Below are 11,717 nucleotides of genomic sequence, written 5' to 3' on the forward strand. Positions count from 1 at the left end.
TTCTTTCTTTCTTTCTTTCTTTCTTTCTTTCTTTCTTTCTTTCTTTCCTTTCTTTCACCATTGATATTTACTGTTATGCCTCGGCACGGGGGCTGATTGATGGGAGTGTTGCATGAACATTCCCCCTGCTTGTTAACTACATTTTATGGGAGTAATGGGAGCTTTCTGATTTTGATAATTTACTATATTCTCCACTGAGGCCAAAGTAGGGAGTGAGTCTATTGCTGTAAGGCCAAAGAGCATGATTGATAGTATGGGTATAAAACAAGCTGAGTCATGGGCCTTGTGTGTGTAATAGGTTCTGTAAGTGAGGGACATCGGGGAGTGATGCAAAGGGAGAGAATTAAAGTGACACTAAGAAATAATCTCTCTATTTTTATCTTCTTTAATGGCACCAGCCTGGATCAAAACATTTCAAAGCACATAGAACCAATGAGTCAGAACTCATATTGTAATTATACATCCATTAGTCTCATGTGAGCTCTTGAATCATGATTTATCAGAGATTTTTTGGAACATTTTTATGGATAAATGGAAAAGTGTTTTTGACAGGTATCAGTCTAGCAAATGACTTCAGAGACAGAGAGAGCTGGAAAGAGGATTGCTGGAAATTAATTACTTTTTGTGAACCCAGCAGAGAACTGACGTTAAGAAAAACAAGCAACATGAAATCTAGAGAGTGACAGGCACTCACAGGAAGAAATAAGAACTCAGCATTTCTTTACTTAGGGCAGACACAGACTGAATAAGTTTTAAGCTCAAACAAAAATTAAACCAGAAAATTTTAGCAAATTGAGCAACAAAACAAACAAGCAAGTGTTCGATCAAATTCCAAAGAATAAAATAAATATCCATGAGTCCAAATAATCCATACCCAGAAAAAATAAATAACAGAAAAATTATTCATAATATAGATACAAATATTCCTGCCTCCAAGAGGTAGAGTTTAATTCCCTTCCCCTTGAGAGTGCACTGAATTTAGTGATCGGCTTCTAAGTGATAGAGAGTTTGAGAAAAAAATGTAACTTTTCAGCCAAGAAATCTGGCAGGTGCCACCTAAACCAAGTGATCAAGCTAATATCCCCAGTGATTAGTCATGTTGCTGTCATGTATGAACGGGCATGATGTATAAAAAGGGGACTCACCTTTGTGCTATATTTCCCCCAAACCATAACCCCGGTCTAATTAATAGAAAATATCAGAAAAATCCAAAATGAGAGAACTTCAAATGTGAAAAAGTCTTGAAAAACAAGAAGGGGCTGTGGGGTTATCACAGATTGAGGATGACTAAGCTGATACATAACTAAATTCTATATGTTATCCTTATTTGGATTCTGGGAGAGACAAAGGACATTAATGGAAAAAACTGGTGATCAGAATAAAATCTGTAGTTAACAGTGTAGTACCAATGTTCATTTCTCAGTATTACAAACATATCATGGTTATATAAGATGTTAACATCAAGGGAAGCAACTTCCAGAAGTCATCTCTTTTAGCCTTACAATAAGAAAAGTCTGGACAAATTGGAAATTAGTAGCTTTTCTTGGACTCATCAGAGAACCGAGGCTTCAAAGTTAATTGTCACCCTGGAATTTGGAGAGGCAGGCACATCCAGAGAGGTAAGAATTGAGACCTGCTTACTGCTTCCTGAGATCGGTAGCAGGCCCCACTGTCACAGAAGACTGGTACTAAGACTTAAATGATACTTCTGACAAGTTGCTGGAGGCTGGGTGTGAGTAGTTGAGAAAATCCTGGAGGCCACAGTTTTGGGGGTTTCCCCATCAGGACCCCTGTAAGTTCTCATGGTAAGGATGGAGAAATGTGCCCTAGTGGCTTTGGAGGGAGGTGAATGAAAGGAGGAGGTAGTGGGGGCATAGGAATTGTTTGGAAATATGTCCAGGGCTTTCTATAGAACAGAAGTGTGCTCTCCAGGAGAAAGAACGTGGCCAGAATGCAATTCTGAAATCTTATCTCAGTCAGGGGATAAATTGTCCCCCACTTCAGCCTCTTACATCCTTCCTTTTTCATGTGAGGGGATGAGTGGGTGAAACATATCAACAGGGGATAGAGCCTCAAGAAATAGATTGGGAATGCTGCAGTTAGGGAAAGGAGAAGGGGCACAGGGAGAGAGGTAGATCCGTGCAGCAGAGTCACAAAAGCTTGTGAAGGCCATGGCCCCAGACAGAGGCCCAGTATAACCTGGGACTTCCTGGCAGGTTATAGAATGCTTACTCTCCCTGACAGTCTACTAAGACACCTCCAGATTATGAGGCTAGTTAAGAGTGGGTTACAGCCCAAAGAACTGCAAGACAAAGACTGTGTCTGGGAAGGAGTACTTAGGGAAGCCCCAAAGTCAAGAGGGGAGACAAAAACAAGAACACTGGAGGAATTTCAAATGTCTGGCACATGTTACCACAAACATTAAACATGGTGCAATTGATGAAGATCAGAACGTTGTATCTACCTATATGAAGAGCTTCCAGGGAGGAATGAATGAAGGCAAAATGGAATCCTTGAGTTTGTGGATTCTTAATTGATTTCCTTTTTTTTTTTTTTTTTAAGATTTTATTTATTTGAGAGAGACAGAGAGAGAGCATGAGTGGTGAGGAGACCCAGAGGGAGAAGCAAGAGGCAGACGCCCTGCTGATCAGGGAGCCCGATGTGGGGCTCGATCAATCCAGGACCTGGAGATCATGACCTGAGCTGAAGGCAGATGCTTAACCTGAGCCATCTAGGCACCCCTCTTAACTGATTTTTAAAAGGTAGCTGTTTATTTTTATTTTTTAAAAAGATTTTATTTATTTATTTATTTATTTATTTATTTATTTATTTGCGAGAAGGTGTGGGGGGGTAGGACAGAGAGAAAGGTAGAGAGAGAACCTCAAGCAGACTCTGCTCACAACCCTGAGACCATGACCTGAGCCAAAATCAAGAGTTGGACACTTAACTGACTGAGCTACCCAGGTGCCCTTAAAAGGTAACTGTTTAAAGTGACAATAGTAACAATGTGTTATGCAGTTATAGAACATGGGTAAGTGGAATGAATGACAGTGACTTCACAGAGATAGGGGGAAAGAATTGACAATACTCTGTTATAAGGTCCCTGCACCCATGAAGTGGTGTAGTGTTATTTTACGGTGGCCTTGGATTATTTAAAAATATGTACTGTAAACTCTAGGACAACAACAAAAATATAAGGAAGGAATTATAAATTCTACCATAAGTTAGGAGCTAAAATAGAAACATTAGGGGAAATTGGGAACTTGGTACAGGGAATTGTGTGCATTATTCTGCAACTTTGCTAGTGTTCTAACATTATCCCTAAAATAGTAAGGGTTCGATGTTCCTTGATTATGCTTAATTATGAAACCATCTCTTAAATAAATGAATGGTGCATCTCTTGACCTCAGTTCTCAGATCAGTTCTTTAAGAGACCTGGAAATCAGGCATCTGAAAAGAGGGGTGCCATAAATGAGAAAGAGAAATACTCATATAAAATGTTATGGTAAGTAAAGAGACTAGCCTCTCTGTACTCTGTAAAAATTAGAGACAAAAAGCATAAAGAATTAAAATTATGCTTAATAATTAAGTTTCATTATTTTATCTTCTTTATAAGTGACCTGGGTATCTAAAGAATACTATTAACTCAGTTTAGCATAGGTTTAAAGTTTTAAGTTACCTAAAGAGCCTGGAGACTATTTTTATACTACAAATCGTAAGTATTGTTGAAATAAGTTTGGTTGGAAGAATGGTTCAATTTGGGTAAGGAAAAATTCACATTTTTAATAATCTGAAACAGCTGGTAGCTACAGGCAAGTTTATTTAATCAGGAAACTTTTGTAAGTTCAGGAAGAATATACCCCAATAGAATAAAAATGTATGATGCTAAAAAACGTCACTGTTTTTATCCAACCAACAATATCAAACTAGTCCTGTTTGCCAAAGACTTACCCAAATTATGTAAACTTGAATTTTGAAAATCTTTGAGTTAGTTTCTATAAGAATATTTTTTAAAGCATATGAAAGTATTGGAAGTTAAATTTCCCAAATTTCTGGGAATTTTAGAACTGCTCAATTTGTGTGTTTATATATCTTTAAAGCAATCAGAATAGAAATCCTTTTAAGGAATTTATGGTGTAATTTTGTAATACCATCCAAAGGTAGGAAACTATTACATATTTGTAGGCACAAAAACATACAGACAGACACAAATAGAGAGCTTTAATTCTAAAACTTCAGCCATGTATCAGACAAAATTACAGAAATAGGAACACATGGTTCCTATTTCTGGTTGTGCAAAAGAGCTAGTTATCATCATTGCCACCAATATTTGTGGAGATCTTTGAGATTTCCTTTGCACTGATGCGTAATCTTATGAAGGCTGTGGACTAAATTTTGGGTGAAGGACTAAGAAGAGACCCAGTGGCAGATTTGGGTGTCTCCAAAACCCGTCTGAGTGGTGAAACATCCCATCTCATCCTTCCAATGAGCTTTTTAGCTCAGGTGTTAGCAGCTGTTGTGCGTTAGGTCCCTCCGTTAAGTTTCTGTCTCTACAGAAGGCTGAGCAGGGACAGTGTGTGGTGGTAGAGGAAGAGTTTCCTTGGAAAGTGGCTGTCTTAGTATATTTCTCAGTCAAGGAGTTTCCCTGGCTTTGGGAGGTCTGTCTTCTACTGTGAGCTTTGATTTTGAGAATAGCTAATTCTTTGGTTGGCAGGGAGGCTTCTAATAGTGACTTGGGCTCGATTTTTGATGGGTCTTTTTGCAACTGTCATTGAACACTCTTTGTTTCTATTAAAGGAGCAAAGGAAGGTCAAGTTGTCAGTGAGAGCCATTCAAGGACAAAGGTACCTAGGCATGAGTCAGGGACCTGCAGGGGGAGGGCATTGGGAGAGCAAAAAATACTGATATTTCAACTGGAAAGTTATTCTCTTTCCGGGAGGTTTACTGTGGCCATGGGACTAAGCAGGCAACCATGCTGGGTAGTGAGAGGTTCTAGTAAGATAGAAAAAGGTTTGGATAAAGGCAAGTCACAAGGCGGGCACCACAGATGCATGTCACTTTTAGAGTTGTTTGCTCCTCCTCGAACTGCATGGCCTCTGTTAGAGGAACCTCCTGTAGGGATTCATATTTCTATTCTCCCACACAGATGGCCAACCTAATACTAGATGTTGTACCCTTGCTCTAACCAATTAACTTTACTTCTCCACTTACTCTTAGTAAGTGAGCCATTCCACTCCTTTCCAGTTGTAAATCAGATAAGCTGAACATTGCAGACAAAGGGAGGGGCAAAGGACCAGTCTCTTGGTTAAGCTTGGCCTCTTTTATCTGAATCCCATTTGTTGTGTCTTTCTGCTTTAATGGGATGTGTTGTTAATAGGAATAAAGTAATGAAGCAGATGAGTCTGAGAGGTCTGAATGTCACATAATAAACAACGAAGGAGGGCTGGTTTCCACAATCATATGACAGCATCACTAGGCACAGAACATTCTAGACACACATGAGTGGTTTGGGACCACTGGGTCGGGGATAGCAATCATTTTATGTGAAGTCCAAATAAATAATGAGTATGTGTTCATGCAGAAGAAACTCTATTTACAGTAAACCAATTAAGAGTGCCTGAGGATAGGCACACAAAAGAGAATCACTGTACTTATAGATAAATAGAGGATGGAGGCTACAGAATACTAACAGACGTTTCTACATCAGTTTAATTTGTAAATTTAAAAAATGTCTTTTTTAATTAGTTTGTAAACAAAGCAGTTTTTAAAAATAATCCCTTGAGGTCGGCAAATAATCTTTATTTCATTTCAATTAGCAATAATCACGCCTCAGATAAACCTCATTGGCTATGATACTGCCACTGCACAAAGCTCTTTATTTCATTTCAATATCATTAGGAACACCAGTGAGATACTCTTGTATATCATAATTGATAGGCAAGCACATAGATTAGAAGCCCAGATGTATTCATGGTATTTCATTGTTATGCAGACATTGAAGAGCATCTTTGTATGGCAAGTTTAATAGATTTATATTTCTTAGTGAGGCAGCTATGGAGGTACATTTTTCAGCTCTCCCTTTCAAAAGAACCTATGGTGAGGGGCCTGGGCAAGTGACAGCCTCCAGCCGCTGCACCCATGGAACTTTCAGGCCCCCACTCACCTTCATCCTGGGGCCATGTTCTCCCCAGGCTTCTCCCAGCCGATGACTGGATGGTAGAGCAGGGCTCTCCTGGCCTGATGTGGGGTTTCCCTAGTGGGCAGCCTTTGATCTAGAGCTCCCCGTCAGCCTGGCTGAGGCTGTCTCTGAGCTGCACTGAAGTCCGAGGCTCTTCTTGCCCAATCCTGCCTCATCCCATCTCCTTTCTCAAGTGTCAGACCTGCATCACGGTTGGAATGCTTTTCCCTCCTACTCCTGCCTTTTTATTCTCCTCAAGCATTTCCCTGACAAATCACTCTTATGTCTGATTCCATCCTGGCATCTGTTCCCAAGAGAATGCAAAGTGACTAACTAAGAAAAACTAGAAAGTTTTCCCTTGGGCTCTTCTGGACTCCATTGATCAATAACAAGTGGGTCCTTTTCCAGGAGTGAATGGTGACACTCAATTCAGCTTAACATTCAAGGCAGGAAAGTGAGGATTGGTTTTCACTCCAGGTAGTGAATGATCCATTACAGCTACAGATAATGAAATTGGGAACAACAGGAGACATGTCCAAAGGGCTGGAAATGCTTCATCTAGATTTAACACAGACAAAGTATTGTCCGACAAAACCATGCAGATTTTAAATTTGATAGAATATATATATATATATATATATATATATATATATATATATATATATATGTATGTATATATTTTCCCCTTAATTCTCCAGATCTAGAAAGATCTTAATGGTTCTTTTAAGCTTAAAATATTGCAAGATTCATGCCAAGTTAATTCTTCTCAAGGATTTTAAGAATTTGTTTTTACGTGTGATTTTCCTTTTCTTACAATGCAAAGTAATTCAGATCCTAATTAAGAGAATAAATAGGCAGCATGTATGTCTCCCTACCCACCCCCTTTTCATACCCTAAGCATTGTTTCCTCTCCAACACCATCTGTTTGAGTCTTCTAACCTAGCTGAAAACTGTCTGACCAGGTCTCTAACTCATCAGCTAAGAATACTTAGTTACAGCGCTTAAAAGGAAGGAAATTTTGCCTCTTGGAACAGCTAGAAACCACTCCCTCTGTCTGCAGCCCCCTCCCCTGGCTGGCTACCTGGCACAGCCTATCTTGTCACTCATGTCTGCACAGACGACCCTCCACGGGAGACCCCTGCTCTGATCCTTCAACCGAGGTAGCCCCCTCCCATCTTTTCCTCCTTGGTTTGTCCAAATAAAATTATTTTTCTTTGTTTGCTGTCTTAGTAATGAAGGTGGTGAAGCTTAAAACACAGAAAGATCCCATTTCCCAACCACCAAGTTGGACACAATTAAAAAGAGCGGCACCATCAACTATATGTAGTGACATGGACCTCCTGAATCTTTTAAACGCTCATAAGGATGCAGCCACTTTGGAAAACAATTTGTCATAGCTTAGTAGATGTGAAGATGTGTCAAGTTTTGGACACAGCAATTGTACTGTATACACTCTAAAGAAATTCCAGCCCCTGTCTCCAAAATCCTAAGAAGATGCATAGCTGTTTTCATTGTAATATCAAAAATGGGGGGAAAAGCCCAATCCAATCAAGTAGAATGGATACATTTGCTTAATATAGTTTTATGATGGGATATAATACAGCAATGATCATAGACCACAATGAAACTTTTTAGAGTTAACATTATAGACATGATATTGAGCCAAAAAGCAAGTTGAAGAATACACAGAGAATATGATTCCTTTTATTTTAAGTTCAAAAATATGAAAATCAAAGCAATAGCTTATTTAGCAGTGTATTTCTATCAAATAAACTATAAAGAAGAACAATGGAAATAATAAACAGGATGGGATTAGAGATGGACCAATAGCAAAGGCACGGGTGAGTTTTCTTTCTTAGCTGGAGGGGTTACACGTGGGTATTCCTTTATTTTTCTTCCTTACATCTTCTGCATAACTTACACACATCATTTTGTAAGCTTTAAAAAAATAAAGCAAGATAATAATGTCAGCAAAAAATTGGGGAAAAGGAACATAAGCAATAACAGCACCAAAAAGGGAGCCCTGTCTGCTAGAGGGTATTACACAGCGCACAGGAAACAATCCAGGGGCTGCTTTGTGCACCAGAGCCAAAGCTTTGTTTCATAACATCTTAAGGACTTAGTGAGATTTTTAGCTTTTGAAATAGTGGTTCTCTGCTGCTTCCCTGCTACGCTGTTGACAAGAAGCCAGCTGCAGATACAAGTACTTCTGATAGTTTCTAAACCTAAAATGCAAACATAAAATTTTATTTCTTCCTTGATACATGCACCTTGCATTTTGTCTGGAGTTGGACTGTGGTTGTCTCCATACATATGGAACTTATGCCATGATGTGGCCACTCCTGGTCCCTGGGATGCCGTGGCAAAGCCTCTTAGAATCCGGTGACCCTGACAAATAGACGGAAAAACGGAAACCACAAGAGCTGAAAGGCAGTGGTGCATCAGATCAAATGTGTATGGCTTCAGGCCAGTGGCTCTCTGGGTTAATAACCTTGGGGCATATGTATGGTAGCCAGGAAAGGTACTTTTTTTAAAAAAGATTTATTTGAGAGAGATTGAGCATGAGAGAGAGAGTGCGCATGAGCAGGAGAGGCAGAGGGAGAGGGAGAGAATCTCAAGCAGACTCCCCTCTGGCACAGAGCCTGACTTGGGGCTCAAACCCACGACCCTGAGGTCATGACCTGAGCCGACACCAAGAGTCAGACGCTTAACTGACTGAGCCACCCAGGCCCCCCAGAAAAGGTACTTTTAAGGAGCTAAAATACACATTACTGAAAAGAAAATTAAAATATATAATTGTCTTCATAGAAATTCAAATACAGTTTTTATACATATAACAGAAATACAGTAAAACAATTCTGAATATGTGTTTGTACAATGTGTTCCTTTTTCTTAAGACAACTGTGAGGATTGTAGGTATTTATACTGGATAGCCAGAATGATAGCATCTTACAACTGGTGTTGCTGTCCCCCACCTCATGGCCCTTTCCAGGGGCCCCTCTCTGGAGCGTTACTCGTCCTTCGATCTCATGGTGTTTCCCAGGCCTGGTCCTCACCGGGCTCCTCCTGACGTCCTCCTCCACGGTCTCTGCTTCTGTGGGGGTCAGGGCATGGGGAGTTAAGGGCAAACTTAGGACAGTTGGATAAAGGGCATGAATTACAGGAAACAGCCTGACGTCTCTATCCTAGGAATCTAGGGGAAAAGGGGCTGCCTCTGACCATAACACAGAGAGGACTGAAATACAGGGGAGAAGGAAGAGATGATCAGAGATGTCTTGAGCTGGAGAGGACAGCAAAATGCCTCAGGGGCCATGGAACCTCCCTCAGGGCTGCACTGAGAGACTCGGAGATGTGGCAGGTCGGGCTGAACCCGGCAGATCATTCTGTGCAGACAACTTCCCACCTCACCCCTCCTCCCTTAGTTATTAATTTTTTCAGTTCACATTTTTTATTTGATAGAAAATGTTGCTCTTGCAGCAGAAATGAAAAACTAACAAACAGACAACTCAAAATGTTTTCAGAAACATGAAGAAATAGGAAGAGAGACACACACCCTCCCTGGGGGAGGAAGGGAACATTTGTTTCAATCCTTCCCTTCTCCTTCTGGGAACTCCTCATTCAGGCTCCTCCAAGTCCTGAGCCATCAGAACTGCCCCTGTGCCCGCACCCCTCCACACAAGGCTCTGCCCTCCTCGTCCTTGAACTCAAGGCGTGGATGGACCAGCCCCCTCACCCTCATTCCCTTCACCTCAACTGCTCTGAGACCTGGGGACTGGCAAGACTCCGACAATACCACATCTCTCAAGAGGAGCAAGGGAAAGCAATTTTTGGACCCACCTGGTCATAGAGAACAATGGGTGTTATAGGTGGTATTGAACCTGCTATCTGAGCTGTGTAAGTCCCATCCAAACTCCTTCAACCTCTTCTTTCAAAAAATCTTTCATAATGATGTAAAACGAAACTATCTTAAAAGCCTGATTTACTGGAGTGTTTTTGTTTGTTTTGTTAGATGCATGACCTCCTTGTTTGTACCTACGAAGACAGAATTCTTCCTTCTGAGTCTGGCCTCTCAGTCAGCCCCATGATCTATCCTGATGAGGCCCTGGTAACCAAGTGTCATTCTTGAAAAAAAATGTGGACTTTTCCACTGTTTGGTAGTGCAGGAGTGTTGCAACCAAATTTCTAAAATACACAGTAATATTGGTTTTGTCAATAGACCTTAATAACTGACCTTAGGTTATGAATATAAATTATGATTAACCATTAATTAGTTCAGCTTAGTTTACTAATATTTAATACTCAGCAATATGTAAAACCTAAGAATTTAGAATTACATATTACATGTTGGTGTCAATTTTTAGCCAGTCTCGGGGACCCTCTTTGTTCTAGGGCAAAGCCACACTTTGAAAACAAGCGCTTGTATTTCTCGAACTTGAGAGGACATCAGAATCCCAGTCTCCAGGGTTTCTGATCCAGTAGTTTGGGGGTGGAGACAGGGAATTTGCTTTTCTAAAAAAAGATGCAGCACATTTTGAGAAGCACTGCTTTATAAGATTCCCTGTTTATTTCCATCCTCATTATTGTCATGTTCTTCACACGGAATCATTAGAATCATTCGTGATAACATAACTAAAGAGAGATCAGTTGTAAGAAATTTCACTCGCTCTAATAGCTTAATTTTAAATTGTGCCCTTTGCTAAACTACTGCTGGCCATAAGAATATAAATGAAACCCTTACCTCTAATAGTCCATCAAGAATTAAGAATGCGCAGTTTGAAGGAACGAGCTATCCTTGTGCAGCCCTCAGATAACGAAGATGTCAGGAGTTGCCTTGAGTCTGACGTCGTCATGGCAGAACCCGAGCTCACTCACCCCCACCGAGGTTAGTGCAGTGACAGTTGCTACTGATAAGATTTTCTCATTAGACCTTACCTGTAATGTACTTGGATAATGACGAGATAAAAATCATCTCACCCTCTCCTGGTTTGATTGATCTCCACTTAATTTGAACGTTTGGTTTGTCTAAAAGTCATATTGACTTAAAGGATTGATTTTTTTTCTGTAGGTTCATAGGTGAGGATCCCTTTAGAGACCTGATCACTGCCCAGGGCCGGTGACTGGCACACCCTCGCCCCAGGTCCTTTCTGGCTGTGGGCAAGAGACACCAGGGCCTTACCACGTGGGCCTGTCCATAAGGCAGCTCACAACATGGCAGCCGGCTTCTTCTAGAGCGAGGGGGTGAGAGGGAGGTCAAGATGGATGCTGAAGTCATTTTGTTACCTATCTGGGAAGTGATATGTCTGTGTTTGCTTCTGCTATATAGTGTCTGTTAGAAGCAGGTCCGTAAGTCTAGCCCATATTTAAGAGGTAGGAGGATTACAGAAGGTGGGACGACGAGCAGATAGGGGTCGCTGGGGTCACCTTAGAGGTGGCTTGCCACAACATTTTGAAATGCTCTCTAAAATCACAACAGGAGCTAGTCTCCTCAATGTATTCTTCATAAAATTTCTTTAGTTAATTTTAACATTAAACCGATATA

General features: G+C 40.7%; 1 pseudogene; it reads right to left on the reverse strand.

Moving 5' to 3' along the window:
- Window positions 1-5,751: 5,751 nt before the first annotated feature.
- Window positions 5,752-5,873, reverse strand: LOC112838704 (U4 spliceosomal RNA; annotated as a pseudogene).
- Window positions 5,874-11,717: the final 5,844 nt, after the last annotated feature.

The sequence above is a fragment of the Callorhinus ursinus genome, unplaced genomic scaffold (assembly GCF_003265705.2).
Source record: "Callorhinus ursinus isolate GAN/ISIS: 27379988/994484 unplaced genomic scaffold, GSC_fseal_2.0 scaffold28, whole genome shotgun sequence".
In the NCBI taxonomy this organism is placed as follows: Eukaryota; Metazoa; Chordata; class Mammalia; order Carnivora; family Otariidae; genus Callorhinus; species Callorhinus ursinus.